Here is a 16104-nt window from a genome sequence, read left to right as displayed (position 1 = left end):
AAGGAAAGTAAGTACCTCACACTACTAATGAGTAGTGGAGCACCATTTGAACCTCATTAGCTTGACCCCTGAGCCCAAAGTCTTCACGGCTGCAGGTGATGACAATAGTTTCGCTCAGAGCAAGAACAAAGCGCACACGCCGGGGAGGGCAATAATAGCGCAGAAATCCCCCGCGCGGCTAACGTGCGCAGGCTGGAGTCGGAGGGAGATCTCGCGCCCAGGCTCCCCGCCCCTTCCTCCCCTTCTCCTTTTCCGCGCCGCCGACTCGGAGCCGCGCAGCACGCCCGGCGGCGGCCCACACGGGCTCGCTTCCTCGAGCTGTGGGCGCCGGACCGCCGGCGCGTCGGGTCCGGGCTCGGCAACTTTCCAAGTGGGAGAAACTTGGCAGCAAGGCGCAAGGGCGAGAAGGTGAGGCGCAGTGGGCTGGGATGCTGCGGGGGGCGGGGACGCGCGGGCCCGGGGCGCCGGAGCGGGCGCGGCGCTCAGGTGGGGCCGGCGGGCCGAGCCCCCGCCCAGTCCTCGCGCCGGGCGCCCGCGGGGCCGCAGGTGCGCGGGGCCGGGGGCGCGGCCGTCCGCTGCAGCCCGGGGCGGGGGGCGCGCCGGCGCTTTTTCCCCCGGCCTCGCGCGGCGCCCGGGGGCGGCGGGGCGGCGCACGGGACGCGGCGGCCGCCTTTGTGCGCTCGGGCGCGCTTCCCTCTCCGAGTCCCCGCTGCACGTTTGTGCGCCGCGCGGAGGCGGGGGCGGCGGCGGTTGAGGTAGGAAGCGGTCTCTCGGGCAAGGGGCGTGTTTGCCTTCTCCAAAGTTCTCTGTTCACGGGGCCGGGGGGCGGGGGATGTCTACCCTGACCGCAGGGTAATAATTTCTGAACTGCCCGAAACGTGAGAATATCAAGTTCCAGCGCAGCCCGTCCGGTGGTAGACTGACTGGATGGGAAGAGAATGACCTAGTGGCGGCGGGGAAGTCCCGACAGACTTCAGGAGAAAAGGCGGGAGGCCGGGTCGTCGCGTCTCCAGGACTGCAGGCGATGCACAGGGACGAATTAGGAAGAGGGGGTGCCCTTGTTCGGTGGCGAGTCGCATGCGCTGCGCGGTGGTGGTCGTGATGGCCTGGGCGGGTGCCCCACGGAATTGTTTTTATACCGGTGCAGAGGCGGGGGAAGCGCCGCCGAGGGAAAACGATCCCCTGGGTGCTAGTTTCGTCTACTGGGTGTGAAGAGGTCTAGTACTCATGAGCCGTGCGTTCCATTGAGAAAGAGAAGTGTAGTGAGAACTCTGGCAGTTAACTCCAGTGTCGTGGTATTTAGCGTCTGTTCGGCCACTTTTAGTCAAAGAAGGAAGAAATACAACGTGTAGAGGGAGTAAATGACAGGATAGTTTGTGTTGCCTGGTGTGGGGCTGACCAGAGGCGCCTCCCAGAAGCACCAGAAGAGCTTTTCAAAGTACACAGCTTGGGCCCACCCCAGACGTCTGGAATGAGGAGTTGGGGGCAGGGGCAGAGAGTGAAGCCCTGTCCCCTGCACTTTTTAAACCTTCTCCAAGGGATTTGCTGGGTACATCTATTAGGAATCAGGGAGTAAGTAAACTGGATTCTACAGTAGTGTGATATTGAACAAACTGTAAGCACAACATTTCCTCATCTGTAAAGTGGCACCTCAGAACTTGTTATAAAAGTAAAATAGTATATGATTGCAAAGAATGAGAATTCCAGAACACTTAATTATGCTCACATGGACTCTGTAAGTAGACCAAGAGATTGTTCTAACAGAACAAGGAGATACTGCATGGCTTCAAATCAGGAAAGGGGTGTGTCAAGGTTGTATCCTTTCACCATACTTAGTCTGTATGCTAAGCAAATAATCTGAGAAGCTGGACTATGTGAAGAAGATTGTGGCATCAGGATTGCAAGACTCATTAAGTACTTGCAGTATGCAGAAGACACAGCCTTGCTTGCTGAAAAGTGAAGAGGACTTAAAGCACTTACTGATGATGAGCAAAGACCACAGCTTTCAGTATGGATTACACCTCAACATAAAACAAAAATCCTCACAACTGGATCAGTAAGCAACATCATGATAAACAGAGAAAAGATTAAAGTTGTCAAGGATTTCATTTTACTTGGATCCACAATCAACACCCATGGAAGCAACAGTCAAGAAATCAAATGATGCATTGTATTGGGCCAGTCTGCTGCAAAAGACCTCTTGAAACTGTTAAAAAGCAAAGATGTCACCTTGAAGACTAAGATACACCTGACTCGAGCCATGGTGTTTTCAGTCACCTCACAAGCATGTGAAAGCTGGACAATGAATAAGGAAGACCCGAGAAGTGATGCCTTTGAATTTTAGTGTTGGCAAAGAATATTGAATATACCATGGACTGCCAGAAGAATGAACAAATCTGTTTTGGAAGGAGTATAGCCAGAATGCTCCTTAGGAGTAAGGCTGGCAAGACTTTGTTTCAATACTTCGGCTATGTTGTCAGGAGGGACCAGTCCCTGGAGAAGGACATCATGCTTGTTAAAGTAGAGGGTCAGCAAGGAAGAGAAGACCCTCAACGAGATGGATTGACACAGTGGCCGCCACAGTAGGCTTAAGCATAGCAACAATTGTGAGGATGCATACAATTGGGCAGTGTTTTGTTCTTTTGCACACAGGGTTGCTATGAGTCGGAACAAACTCAGTGGCTCCTGACAACAACAACAGTATATAATGTGTGGAAGTGTTGTGAGAAGGGAGAGATGGGCATGATGATACCAGATTGTAGTGCATTGGGAACAAAAGGATGCGTACATCACCTCTGTAAGTGATGTCTGGACCAAGTGAGAGGAGTGGAAGGATAACCTTTCCTAAGACAGGAGGGTTGGTTGTCGGAGGGTTAAATTACTGACAGTGTTGGTGTAAACTATTAACTTGGATGAGAAGTAAGCAAGCGCCAGCCTTCCGCCTCTCGGGAAGGTGGTTTGAAAAAATGCACCATTGTCTGTTTCCTTTTCTCAAGAACCAAATGCTTTAGATTATTTTCATTTAGGCAAATCAAGGGCCAGTAATCACCAAGATGTCCTTGTCCTGCTCTGTGGTAACCCTAAGTCCATCTGAAAGCTGCGTATTCTAAATGTGAATTTTTGCTCCATCATTCAACAAGCGTTCATTGAACATCTTTATGTACCAGGCATTCTTGAAATACAAAGAAGAATGGAATGCTGTTTTTTGCCCTACCCCTTTCTGTCCAGTGGGGGAGACTGAGGTCAAACAGGCCACAATATAACCTGGTTTTAAGGGTAATGAAGGTATTGGGTGAGCAAAGTACTGTGTGGCCCAGAGGAGAAGCAGCAGCTCAGTTGGTGTGGAGGAGGGAGGGGTGGAGTGTGCTTCACATAGGAGGTGACACCGGAACTGAGTAAGTAGCCGCCTCCTGTCAAAGCTCTGAGAATTGAGGATTCTACATGTACTCACGTCTATATTCCCCCCCCCTTTTTTTTTAAACGTCTGGTCGAATTCTAGTGTAATCACATGCTGAGTCTAGAATGGAAATGAATTTTGGTCTCATGATAGCTTTTTAAATAGGCATTCTGTCACTTCGTAAAATTCTCTCAGCTATGTCTAAAGTTAATTCAGGAAAAATTGTGAAAAAAAGCACGCTCAAGGAAAAATTCAAAATGTGTGCTGCATTCTTACTAAAATATTTAGTTCCATTGAGAAATAATATTCAAGTAGATGTTGTTAGGTGTTGTCGAGTCAGTTCCGACTCATAGTGACACTGTGTACTACAGAATGAAACATTGCCTGGTCCTGCACCATGCTTACAATCCCTGTTATGCTTGAGCCTATTCTTGTAGCCACTGTGTCAGTCCATCTCATTGAGGGTCTTCCTCTTTTCTGCTGACCCTGTACTTTACCAAGCATGATGTCCTTCTCTAGGGACTGATCCCTCCTGACAGCATGTCCAAAGTATGGGAGATACAGTCTCACTGTCTTTGCTTCTAAGGAGCATTCTAGTTGTACTTCTTCCAAGACAGATTTGTTTGTTCTTTTGGCAGTCCTCAGTGTACTCCATATTCTTCACCAACACCACAATTCAAAGGCGCCAGTTCCTCGGTTTCCTCATTCGCTGTCCAGCTTTTGCATGTACATGATGTGATTGAAAATACTGTGGCTTGGGTCAGGCGCACCTTAGTCTTCAAGGTGACACCTTTACTTTTCAACACTTGAAAGAGGTCCTTTGCAGCAGATTTGCCCAATGCAGTGCGTCATTTAAAAAAAAAAAATTTTTTTTTCATTTAGATAGTCTTAATTATGTGCACTTCCAAAAGTTGTGCTTTTATTTATTAATAGTTCTTGTCATGTTAATTATGAAAGCTTAAAATGGCAACAGAGAGGGTTCATGAGGAAAGCAGTGAAAGGAATTAAAAGGGAATAACTGGAAGAGGGAGAGCAGAAGGAGAAAGCGGTTTGATAAAATTGATGGTGGTCAGGGATGTCAGGCAGGGGGAAGAAGTAAACACTGGAAAGGCAGGGTGGAAAGGAAATGGATTAATCAACCTTCGCTCCCAGCTTCTTCCCCGTGGATTTACTGTCTTACACATTTTCATTAAACACTTGTTGGGTGTTGTAAAGCCAACACATAGTTACCCTACAGGACAGAGTAGAACTGCCTCATAGGGTTTCCTAGGCTGTCATCTTTATGGGAACCAATTGCCAGGTCTTTCTTCCTACAGAGCGGCTGGTGGGTTTGAACTGCTGACATTTTGGTTAGCAGCCAAGCGCTTAAACCATTGTACCAGCCAGGGTTCCTAAACATCTGTGTAGTCTTAGATTTCAAATATTTCAGAATGTAGAGGGAAGCAGTAAACTGTGGTGGATTAAAGCTTGGGCAAGGCCCTTAACTAGTCAAGCCTGCTCACCTGTAAAATGGGGCTATGTATACCATCTGCACAGGAGGATCCATAGCCAGTGCTGCTTAAGGCACCCGGCCATGGAATGGGCTCAGTTGGGAGTGCTGCTACTGCTGTCACCGTCTTATCTGATCCTGGTGGGGACGGGGTGGGCTGGGCGGATGGATGGGTCCTCCTTTCATGGTTGAAGAAATTGGAGTTAGGAGAGGTTGACTTGCTAAAGTCCTGTGCTAATGGTGAAAGAACTCCTATGAGAGGCTCTTTTCTTTTAGAATTTAGTGGTGTGTTGCTCCAGCACCACACTGTTGTTGATTCTGCTCTGGCTGTTAGCCTCCCTTGGAGTTTAAAGAAGCAAAGGCTGTCATCTTGGGTGTCAGTAATAACTCTTCACTCCCACCATCACCCAATGACTCTCACTTCTCATTGTTTTTTGAAAATTGCTTTTCTTTCTGAGGCCCATGGGTGCAGGGCAATTCGGCTTGGGGGAGGGAGTGGGAAAAGTATAAGGAAGTTATATATGGAAGTGCTTAAAAAGGGGGAACCCCTCTCCAACTTCCAGTAATGTGTTGTAACATTACTAGAAAAATAGCTTTATTGCTTAGCGACTTAACTGCTGTTTATCCGTAGCTGGGGGTTCTGGTGTCAGAAATCGTGTTTCCTTGTGTATCCCCTTTCACGTATGTCTGGTCTTTGGGGAGGAGGGATAGGGGATCTTGGGCCTATACAGAGAGCACATGGATGTGGGTCAGATTTTGATGAGAACGTTAATTGGTAATTTTGAGTGAAAAAAGTATGACCAAGAATCTCTGCATTGGAAAACACGGACACAGAAAATGGTAACGGAGTAATGTTTTTGAGAGAATTCCTAGTATTGGTTCGGTTTTCCTGAGGAGGGAGCATCTTTAATCTTCATCAACCACTTTTCTATTTTTAGATGCAGAGTGCTTCCAATTTCCTGTCTCTCAGGTCAGCATTTTTAACAAGCAGTCAAAATAGCTGTTGTAATACATATCAGGTGCCCAAGATTGTGTTGTGCTCTGTAGGTGATACCTGAAGATAGAAAGACAACACTTCACCCAGGGAGCAATGAAGAAACAAATTGGGTGAAATAAATATAAAGGCTACCTGGTGTGGCACAGTCTCCAGAACGAAAGGGACCAAAGGGCTTTCATAGGCTTTAAGACAGCTTTGTGGAGGAGGAGACGGGACACACTACAGGGTAAAAGTGGCCTTTCAAACCCTTGGTCACCTGGGGATGAGGGGACAGCAGGTGGTGTTAGAGTCATGCCAGTCTCCTAGAACCACCCCATGTACCCCAAAAGACTAAAGCAGGCTTACTGGCTGGGCAGCCTCAGGGATGGGAGGATGTTAGGTGCAAGGCAAAGCTTACCAAAAGCAATTGGCATTGAGTCGACTGTGACTCATGGTAACCCATGTGTGTCAGGATGGGACTATGTGCCATAGGGTTTTCAATGGTTGATTTTTCAGAAGTAGATTGCCAGACCTTTCTTCTGAGGTGCCTCTGGGTGCAACCAAGCATGTTAACTGTTAGCCCAAGGCAGAGACTCCAGACAAAGCTTACTCTGCCAGAACAAGTTTCTCACAAATTCACAAAGGGTGATAAATAGAAGAGTTGGTGAGTTGGTGGTAGTCATTTGTTGAATGTTGTTATTGTGTGCTGTCAAGTTGATTGTGATTTACAGTTACCCCTTGTGACAAGAGTTGAACTGTCCCATAGGGTTTTCTTGGCTGCAGTCTTTACAGAAGCAGATCACCAGGTCTTTTCTCCTGCTGAGCCTCTGAATGTGGTTGAACAGGCAAACTTTCAGTTAGCACCTGAATGCTTAACCGTCGTGCCACCAGGGCTCCTTAATTTGTTGAATGCATTTGCTAAATATATTGAAAATATTTGGGAAAGTTAGCACTTTTGGTGTGAATAGTACTAAAGTTTAAATGACTCTTTGCTTTTATTGAGAAAGGGGATTAGAGAACAGGAAGCCACGGGGTCTTCAGGAAAGGGAACTGGAGGGGAGGGGTCTAGAGAGGATTTCTATTGGGACCTCAAAGGCCCTTGAGTTCTATGCAGATGCCAGGCACACCTTACCAGGACCTGTGGGTCTGATTCACACTGAACAAACTGATTAGAAGTGAACACATCCCATTTTCAGATTAATTTATGTCCGAAAGACTAAAGAGCATAGCTGGCCCATATACATTCGATAGTGGCTTTAAGCATTTTCTTCATGGCTCTTCATGGTTCTAGAGACCAAATAAAGGCTGAGGGCTGCTTGCTGAGTAAAGAGAGCAAAGAGAGGTAACTGATCTTCAGTGATGGTGTCCTGAAGCTGAGGAAGCTGATGTGGCCTTTGTCTGTCTGTGATCAGGGACATTTTTGTTGGCACATGTGTTAGCCTGTCCTTGCATAGCGTTGGAGACGCAGTGACTGATTGAATGCTCACCTTCAGCTCAAGAAATAGCTTAAACAGAGAAGATAATTTCTGATGGTTACAAGGGGAGGGAGGGAGGGAGAGGGGTATTCACTAGATAGTACACAACTGTTTTAGGTGAAGGGAAAGACAACACAGAATACAGGAGAGGTCAGCACAACTGGACTAAACCAAAAGCAAAGAAGTTTCCTGAATAAACTGAACACTTCAAAGGCCAGTGTAGCCGGGCAGGGGTCTGGGGACCACGGTTTCAAGGGATATCTAGGTCGATTGGCATAATAAAATCTATTAAGAAAACACTCTGCATCACACTTTGGTGAGTGGCATCTGGGGTCTTAAATGCTAGCAAGTGGCCACCTGAGATGCATCAATTGGCCTCAACCCACCTGCAGCAAAGGAGAATGAAGAACACTAAAGACACAAGGTAATTATGAGCCCAAGAGACAGAAAGGGCTACATAAATCAGAGACTACATCAGCTTGAGACCAGAAGAACTAGATAGTGTCTGGATATAGCCGATGACTGCCCTGACAGAGAACACAACAGAGAATCCCTGAAGGACCAGGTGAACAGTGGGATGCGGGCCTCAAATTCTTGTAAAAAGACCAGACTTAATGGTCTGGCCGAGACTAGAAGGACCCCGGAGGTCATGGTCCCCAGACCTTCTGTTAGCCCAAGACAGGAACCATTCCCAAAGCCAACTCTTCAGACAGGGGTTGGACTGGACTATAAGATAGAAAATGATACTGGTGAGGAGTGAGCTTCTTGGCTCAATTAGACACATGAGAGGCTATGTGGGCAGCTCCTGTCTGGAGGGGAGATGAGAAAGTACAGGGGACAGAAGCTGGCTGAATGGACACAGGGAATACAGGGTGGACAGAAGGAGTGTGCCATCTCATTATAGGGAGAGCAACTAGGAGTACATAGCAAGGGGTATATAAATTTTTGTATGAGAGACTGACTTGATCTGTGAACTTCCATTTAAAGCACAATTAAAAAAAAAAAAAAACAACTCATCTTCAGTCTCCATTTCCCAGACTCCCAGATCACCACCAGCCTTCTGTCAACCACATGTCAGATTTTCATGATTTTTCTTTATTAAATTATGATAATCTCTCCCAAGTTGGAGGCCATTTCTCTTGGGAGAAATTCTAGTGCATGCAGATTCACTTAAGGGGACTGTCGTGACCGAGTCCCTGGGTGGTGCAAATGCTTAAGTGTTGGCCTACTAACTGAAAGGTTGGCTGTTCAAACCCACCCAGAAGTGCCTCGGAAGATAGCCCTGGCGATCTTCTTCTGAAAGGGCACAACCTTGAAAACCCTATGGAGCCATCCTACCCTGTACACTTGGGGATGCCATGAATCAGAATCAACTTGAAGAAACCAACAACAACAATAATTTCGGCAGCTATGAGACTTTTAGCTTACATACAGGTGTGTGAATTTGGAGTCACTCTGATAGAAGATCATAGGGCATTGGCTCAGCCTAAACCTGGATTCTGATTTGGCTAAAGGTACAACTACAATAATAATGGTAGGCTCCTTTGGGCATTTGTTTGCATGAGGACTTGTGGGCTGATGGGACAGAAGCAGCATCTAGAGAAAAGAGAAATGGAGGGGTGGTGTGGAGGAGACGGGATGGAATGACTATTGGTACCTCCTTTATCCCTTTTGGCCCCACCCATTTGCATAGCCTGGGCTACAGGCACCAAGCCACTTTTTGTGCATTTTGTGAGGGGAATCAAAGGGAATATAGTGTGTTCGAACACCTTGAGGGTTTGGAGTCTTAGGGGTGTACTGGGAGGTGGCACCCAGGGCTGGGAAGGGTCCATTCCCTGGAGGACCATGGGTAGTATTCCCAAGTGGCTCTGCTGCTGCCCCAGACGGAAGAGCCGTTGGTGGGGATGCAGGTGGCATGTCTCTGTGACCAAAAAAGAATGATTTTTAATATACATGTTATCTAATCCAGAGTAAGGTGTTTATAAATAACTTGTCAATGTTTGGGAGAAGTAAGAGCACAAAGATGTTATCACTCAGGAGATGAAAGAACCCTACCCATTATCAGTTTGCAGTGTGTAAAATGTCATTCACCCTGTCTTTATATCAGTCTGTTATTGTTTAATGGAAACCAGTGTGTCAGAATACAGAAGGAGTGGTTCTTGGACTGGTTCTCTGGAGCTTTAGGGTTTTTCAGAGGTGTTCAGAGGTGGCTGTGGGTTGTTGTTAGCTGCTGTCCAGTTGGCCCCTGACTCATGCACAAGGGAATGAAACGCTTCCGGGTCCTGTGGTGTTCCCATAATTGGTTATGGATCAGACTGTAGTGATCCATGAAGTTTTCACTGAATGACTTTCAGAAGTAGATTGCCAGGCCTTTCTTCCTGGTCTGTCTAGAATCTTCACTAAAACCTGTTCAGCATCATAGCATAACATAAACCTTCACTGATGGATGGGTTATGGCTACACATGAGGTGGAATTGAACCCAGGTTTCCTGCATGGATAGTGAGAATTCTACCACTGAGCCACCACTGCCCCCCCGGGTGTGGGCTAGGGGGAGGGGTAAGGTAGGTGTGAGAGGAAAATTAAATAACCTTTTTTTAAATTAATATACTCTTCTCAAAGCAGTGTTAGGTTTATAGAAAAATTGTATGGAAAGTACAGAAAGATCCCATATACCTTCTTCTCACTTCTGCATACAGTTTTTCCTCTTATTAACATCTTACATCAGTGTGGTATGTTTGTTATAATTGATGAGCTGGAGATGATATATTATTAGTTACTAAAGTCCATAGTTGGCACTAGGGTTCGCTCTTTGGACTGTACAGTTCTACGGATTTTGACAAATAGGTAATGTCACGTATCCACTATTACAGTATCAGTAAAAATTTCTCTGCTCTTAACGTGTGTGTGTCACTTATATATCTTCCTCCCTCCCCATTCCCCTGAACCCCTGGCAGCCACTGGTCTTTTTACTGTCTCTGTAGTTTTGCCTTTCCCAGAATGTCACAGAGTTGGGATTATATAGTATATAGCTTTTTCCAACGGACTTCCTTCATCTAGAGTGAATAATTCACTTAAAATGAATAGTCTTTTACTATGTTTTTTCTTCAGCTCGTCTGTTGTACTCTTACCTTTTTTATGTGTTGGGTTTCTGATACCATTACGTGTAGCTGCTTTCAAAAATAAGAGCGCCACTGTTGTATGAGCATTCGAAGGTTAAATTTTAGCTGAAACTCTAGGGTTGCCATGTATTTTGGACATGAATCTTCTGTATGGAATGTAGTACACAAATGGAGATATTGGCTGTGCAGTCATTTGTGGAGATCAGATTCTGTCTCCAGACCCTGTTATCACTACTTTCGTAAACGTACCTTCCACTTTCTTGAATGCATCTGTAGTTAGGGTTTCTCTCTCTGACAGCTGCGGCTACAGCTGCACGTTTCCCTTTATTGAACCTCAGGACTTTGCTGGGTGTCTATGTGGAGGCAGAGTGATCAATGAGCAGAGTGGGGAGGGACCAGCATGTGGGTCACCTACAAAAGGGCCTGGAGGGTGGAGAAAGGATCGCAGGCTCCAGGGTAGCTGGTTATCCTGGGATAGAAGCATCCAGGGTGCTCAGGAGTTAGATTTGGGGACCATTTAAGCAGTTTAGCATAGATGAAAACTTAGACTCAAACCATATAAAACCTTTGATCTGTGTAAACATTCCTAATGCTGAAGAATGCCAGGAGGCCGTGTGGTTTTACACAGCAAGCACAGCAAGAAATGGTGGTTGTGGTTCTGGGGCCGACTATGTTCTTGGCTCTGTGACCTTTTGAGTCTGTTTCCTTATATGTAAAATGAAAGTGTCAAACAGTGTTCAGTTGCACTTTCTTTTCTCTTGGACCCCATATGTTTCTGGGTAAGTATGTTTTCCAAGAATATCTATTGGATACATCGTTCTCAGTGCTGGTTGGATGTTTCTTATTCAATATACTTGGTACCACTAGATGCAAAGGATGTTTTTCAATGGAAAGTTCAGTTTTTTGAGCTTTAAAAAGTGATGGGGTAATGCATTTTTCTCCTGTTTCAGTTTGTAGATGACCAAACACTGACCTGTACTAGGAAAAATTGGCATTATGTTTTTCATTATCTTTCAGCTATTATTTAAACACTGCATTTAGTTAATAAAATTCGCTAGAAATAGTTTCATTAAGAAAGTTCCAATATAGCCCCCACATGAAGACACACACACATACATTTTTTTCCTTGTGTAAAGAAGCTTGGAAGGGCATACGCTGAAATTAACGATGGCTGTCTCTTTGGAAACTATGGTGACATAGTGGTTAAGAGCTATGGCTGCTAACCAAAAGATCGGCAGTTTAAATCCACCAGGCACTCCTTGGAAACCCTGTGGGGCAGTTCTGTCTGTCCTTTAGGGTTGTTGTGAGTCGAAATTGACTCAGCGGTGATGGGTTTTTTTTTTTTTTTTTAAATATCTGGGGAATGGATTATTAGAAGGGCTGATAAATTTCCAATTTTTACTTTATGTACTTTTGTATTTTTTTTTTTAACAGCGAGCATATATTTTACAATTTCATGCTCTTGAATAGTAACAGCAGGGGCCTTTAATGATTACAAAATACCTTACTTTATTGGATTAGATAAAATTACCATTTGACATGTGTTACTTTAAAGTCTAGAGTTGAATACTAGCATTTTGTTAGACCACATAGAAGAACGAAAACCCATCTTTGAGTAATTTTGCAGTTGAAGGTATTCTTTCTGGCATGTACTTGGTAGGTTTCGTATGATAATTAATGTAAACAAAGACTTCTCTCCAGCCACATTGACAAACATGGGCCCAGAGATGACAAATATATTTCTTCATATTTGCCATTGGACATGTTGAGGATTCTGAGGTCATATCTGTGTTCAGTGGGCAAAAATACCATGATCATGACCTTGCTTGACAGAGGTATTAGGGGATGAGGAGAATGGCTGACCGTTTTGCCATCCAGAAACCAAAAATTTTAGGTAACAATTTTTTTTTTAAATTGTGTTCTGGTGAAGGTTTACAGTTTAAGTTAGTTTTTCATTTAGAAATTTAAACACATACCGTTTGCGACATTAGTTGCAATCCCCAAAATGTGACAGCACACTCTTCCTTTCCACCTCAGGTTCCCTGTGTCTGTGCACACGGTTCTGTCCCTTCCTGCCTTCTCATCCTGCGATCGGACAGGATCAGCTCATTTGTTCTCGTGTATCTGCTTGAACTAAAAGCACACTCCTCATGTGTATTACTTTTTGTTTATAGTCCTGTCTGATCTTTGCCTGAAGAGTGGTCTTTGGAAATAGTTTCAGTTCTGGGTTAACAAAGTGTCTGGGGGCAGTAGTTTCTGGGGTTCCTCCAATCTCTGTCAGACCATTAAGCCTGGTCATTTTATGTGAATTTGAGTTCTGCTCCACACTTTTCTCTGGATCTGTCGGGGACTCTGTGTTGTGTTTCTTATCAGGGCAGTTATTGGTGGTAGCCAGGCACCGTCTAGTTCTTCTGGTCTCAGGCTGGGCGGATTCTCTAGTTTATGTGGTCCTTTAGTGTCTTGGGCTAAGGTTTTCTTTGTGTCTTTAGTTTTCTTCGTTCTCCTTGGCTGCAACTGAGATGGGACCAATTGATGCATCTTAGTTGGCCGCTTGCTAGCTTTTAAGATCTCAGATGCCACTCACCAAAGTGGGATGTAGATCATTTTTTTAATAAACTTTGTTATACCAATTGACCCCGATGTCCCCTGAAACCATGGTCCCCAGACCCCCGCGCCTGCTACTCTGTCCCTCGAAGTGTTTGGTTATATTCAGAAAACTTGTTAGTTTTTGATTTAATTCAGTTGTGCTGACTTCCCCTGTGTTGTGTGTTGTCCTTTTTTCCTTAAAATAATTCTTGTCTACTACCTAGTGAATGTCCCTCTCCCTCCCCCCACTTTGTAACCATCAAAGAATGTTTTCTTTTGTGTTTAAACCTTTTCTTGAGTTCTTATAATAGTGGTTTCATACAATATTTGTCCTTTTATGATTGACCAATTTTACTCAGCATGATGCCTTCCGGATTCCTCCATGTTATGCGATGTTTTGTGGATTCATCGTTATTCTCTGTCATGTAGTATTCCGTTGTGTGAATATACCATAATTTTTTTATCCATTTATCCGTGGTTGGGCACGTTCGTTGTTTCCATCTTTTTGCTATTGTGGACAGTGCTGCAGTGAACATGGGTGTGCATATGTCTATTCGTGTGATGGCTTTTATTCTCTAGGATATATTCCAGGGAATGGGATTGCTGGATCATATGGTAGCTTTTTAAAAAAAGGAAGCGCCAAATCGATTTTCACAGTGGTTGTCTATTTTACATTCCCACCAGCAGTGTATAAGTGTTCCGGTCTCTCCACAGCTTCTCAAACATTTATTATTTTGTGTTTTTTGGATTAATGTTTGTCTTGTTGGGGTGAGATGGTATCTCATTGTAGTTTTGATTTGCATTTCTCTAATGGCTAATGATCATGGGCATTTCCTCACGTATCTGTTAGCTGCCTGAACGTCTTCTTGGTGAAGTGCCTGTTCATATCCTTTGCCCATTTTTCAATTGGGTTGTTTGTCTTTTTGTTGTTGAGGTTTTGCAGTATCTTGTAGATTTTAGAGATTAGACCCTGATTGGTTATGTCACAGCCAAAAAATTTTTTCGCAGTCTGTAGTTCATCTTTTTACTCTTTTGGTGAGCATAAGTGTTTGATTTTTAGGAGCTCCCAGTTGTCTAGTTTCTCTCCTGGTGTTCTTGCATTATTAGTAATGTTTTGTATACTGTTTATGCCATGTGTTTGGGCTTCTGTCATTGTCCCTGTTTTTTCTTCCATGATCTTTATCCTTTTAGATTTTATATTTAGGTCTTTGATCCATTTTGAGTTAGTTTTTGTGCATGTTGTGAGGTATAGGTCTTGATTCATTTTTTTGCAGATTGATATCCAGTTATGCCAGCACCATTTGTGAAAAAGATAGTCTTTTCCCCAGTTAAAGGACTTTGGGCCTTTGTGAAACATCAGCTGCTCATAGGTGGATGATTTTACATCTGGACTCTCAATTCTGTTCCCTTGGTCTGTGTGTCTGTTGTTGTACCAGTACAAGACTGTTTTGACTACTGTGGCGGTATAATAGGTTCTAACAAAGATGTCACCCTGAAGACTAAGGTGCGCCTGACCGAAGCCATGGTATTTTCAATCACATCATATGCATGTGAAAGCTGGACAATGAATAAGGAAGACTGAAGAAGAGCTGACGTCTTTGAATTGTGGTGTTGGCGAAGAATATTGAATATACCGTGGGCTGCCAAAAGAACGAACAAATCTGTCTTAGAAGTACAGCCAGAATCCTCCTTAGAGGCAAGGATGGTGAGACTGCGTCTTACATACTTTGGACATGTTGCCAGGAGGAATCAGTCCCTGAAGAAGAGGACATCATGTTTGGCAGAGTACAGGGTCAGTGGAAAAGAGGAAGACCCTCAACGAGGTGGATTGACACAGTGGCTGCAACAATGAGCTCAAGCCTAACAACGGTTGTAAGGATGGCTCGGTGTGTCATTCTGTAGTGCATAGGGTCGCTATGAGTTGGAACCGACTTGACGGCACCTAACAACAACAACAACAACAGCAACATCAGCTAGTGTGAGGCCTCCCACTTTGTTGTTCGTCTTCAATAATGCTTTACTTATCTGGAGCCTCTTCCCTTTCCATATGAAGTTGGTGATTTGTTTCTCCATCTCATTAAAAAATGCCGTCGGAATGTGGATAGGGATTGCATTGTATCTACAGATTGCTTTGGGTAGAATAGCCATTTTTACAATGTTGAGTCTTCCTATCCATGAACAAGGTATGTTTTTCCACTTATGTAGGTCTCCTTTGGTTTCTTCCAGTAGTGTCTTGTAGTTTTCTTTGTATAGGTCTTTTATGTCTCTGGTTAGATTTACTTCCTAAGTATTTTATCTTCCTGGGGGCTATTGTAAATGATATTGATTTGGTGATTTTTCTCTTCCACGTTCTATTTGTTGGTATAGTGGAATCCAACTGATTTTTGTATGTTTATCTTGTATCCTGGTACTTTCTGAAATGTTCTATTAGTTCTAGTAGTTTTTCTTGTAGATTCTTTAGGGTTTTCTGTGTATGAGATATCATCTGCAAATAGAGATGTTTTTATTTTTCTCTTTACCAATTTGGATGCCCTTTATTTCTTTTTCTAGCCTAATCGCTCTGGCTAGCACCTCCAGCACAGTGTTGAATAAGAGTGGTGATAAAGAAGGTTCCCGTTCTCAAGGGGAATGCTTTCAGGCTGTTTGCTTTTAGGATGATGTCGGCTGTTGGCTTTGTATGAATGTCCTTTATTATATTGATGAATTTTCCTTCTCTTCCTATTTCACTGAGACTTTTTATCCTGAAGGGATGTTGGAGTTTGTCAGATGCCTTTTCTTCTTCAATTGATAAGATCATGTGGTTCTTGTCTTTTGTTTTATTTATGTGATTGGCTACATTGATTGTTTTTCTAATGTTGAACCATCTCTGCATACCTGGTGTGAATTCCACTTGGTCAGGGTGAATTATTTTTTTGACGTGTTGTTGAATTCTATAGGCTAGAATTTTGTTGAGAATTTTTGCATCTAACTTCATGAGGGATATAGGTCTGTAGTTTTCTTTTTTTGTGGTGTCTTTACCTGGTTTTGGTATCAGGGGTATGCTGGCTTCATAGAATGAGTT

General features: G+C 44.2%; 1 protein-coding gene across 2 annotated transcripts in view; it reads left to right on the top strand.

The window, feature by feature from the left end:
• The first annotated feature begins 284 nt into the window (after positions 1-284).
• PLAGL1 (PLAG1 like zinc finger 1) overlaps positions 285-16104 on the top strand; it is a 146348-nt gene continuing 130528 nt past the window's right edge. Inside the window, exon 1 of one of the 2 annotated variants that reach the window (XM_049902707.1) lies at positions 285-408. The gene's annotated coding sequence lies outside the window, so the exon portion shown is untranslated. Of the gene's footprint in view, positions 409-715; positions 756-16104 lie in introns of those variants that run through there. The other variant, XM_049902720.1, reaches the window with a different exon arrangement.

Source organism: Elephas maximus, chromosome 1 (assembly GCF_024166365.1).
Source record: "Elephas maximus indicus isolate mEleMax1 chromosome 1, mEleMax1 primary haplotype, whole genome shotgun sequence".
NCBI classification, from domain to species: domain Eukaryota; kingdom Metazoa; phylum Chordata; class Mammalia; order Proboscidea; family Elephantidae; genus Elephas; species Elephas maximus.
This window is presented reverse-complemented; position numbering and strand designations above follow the sequence as displayed.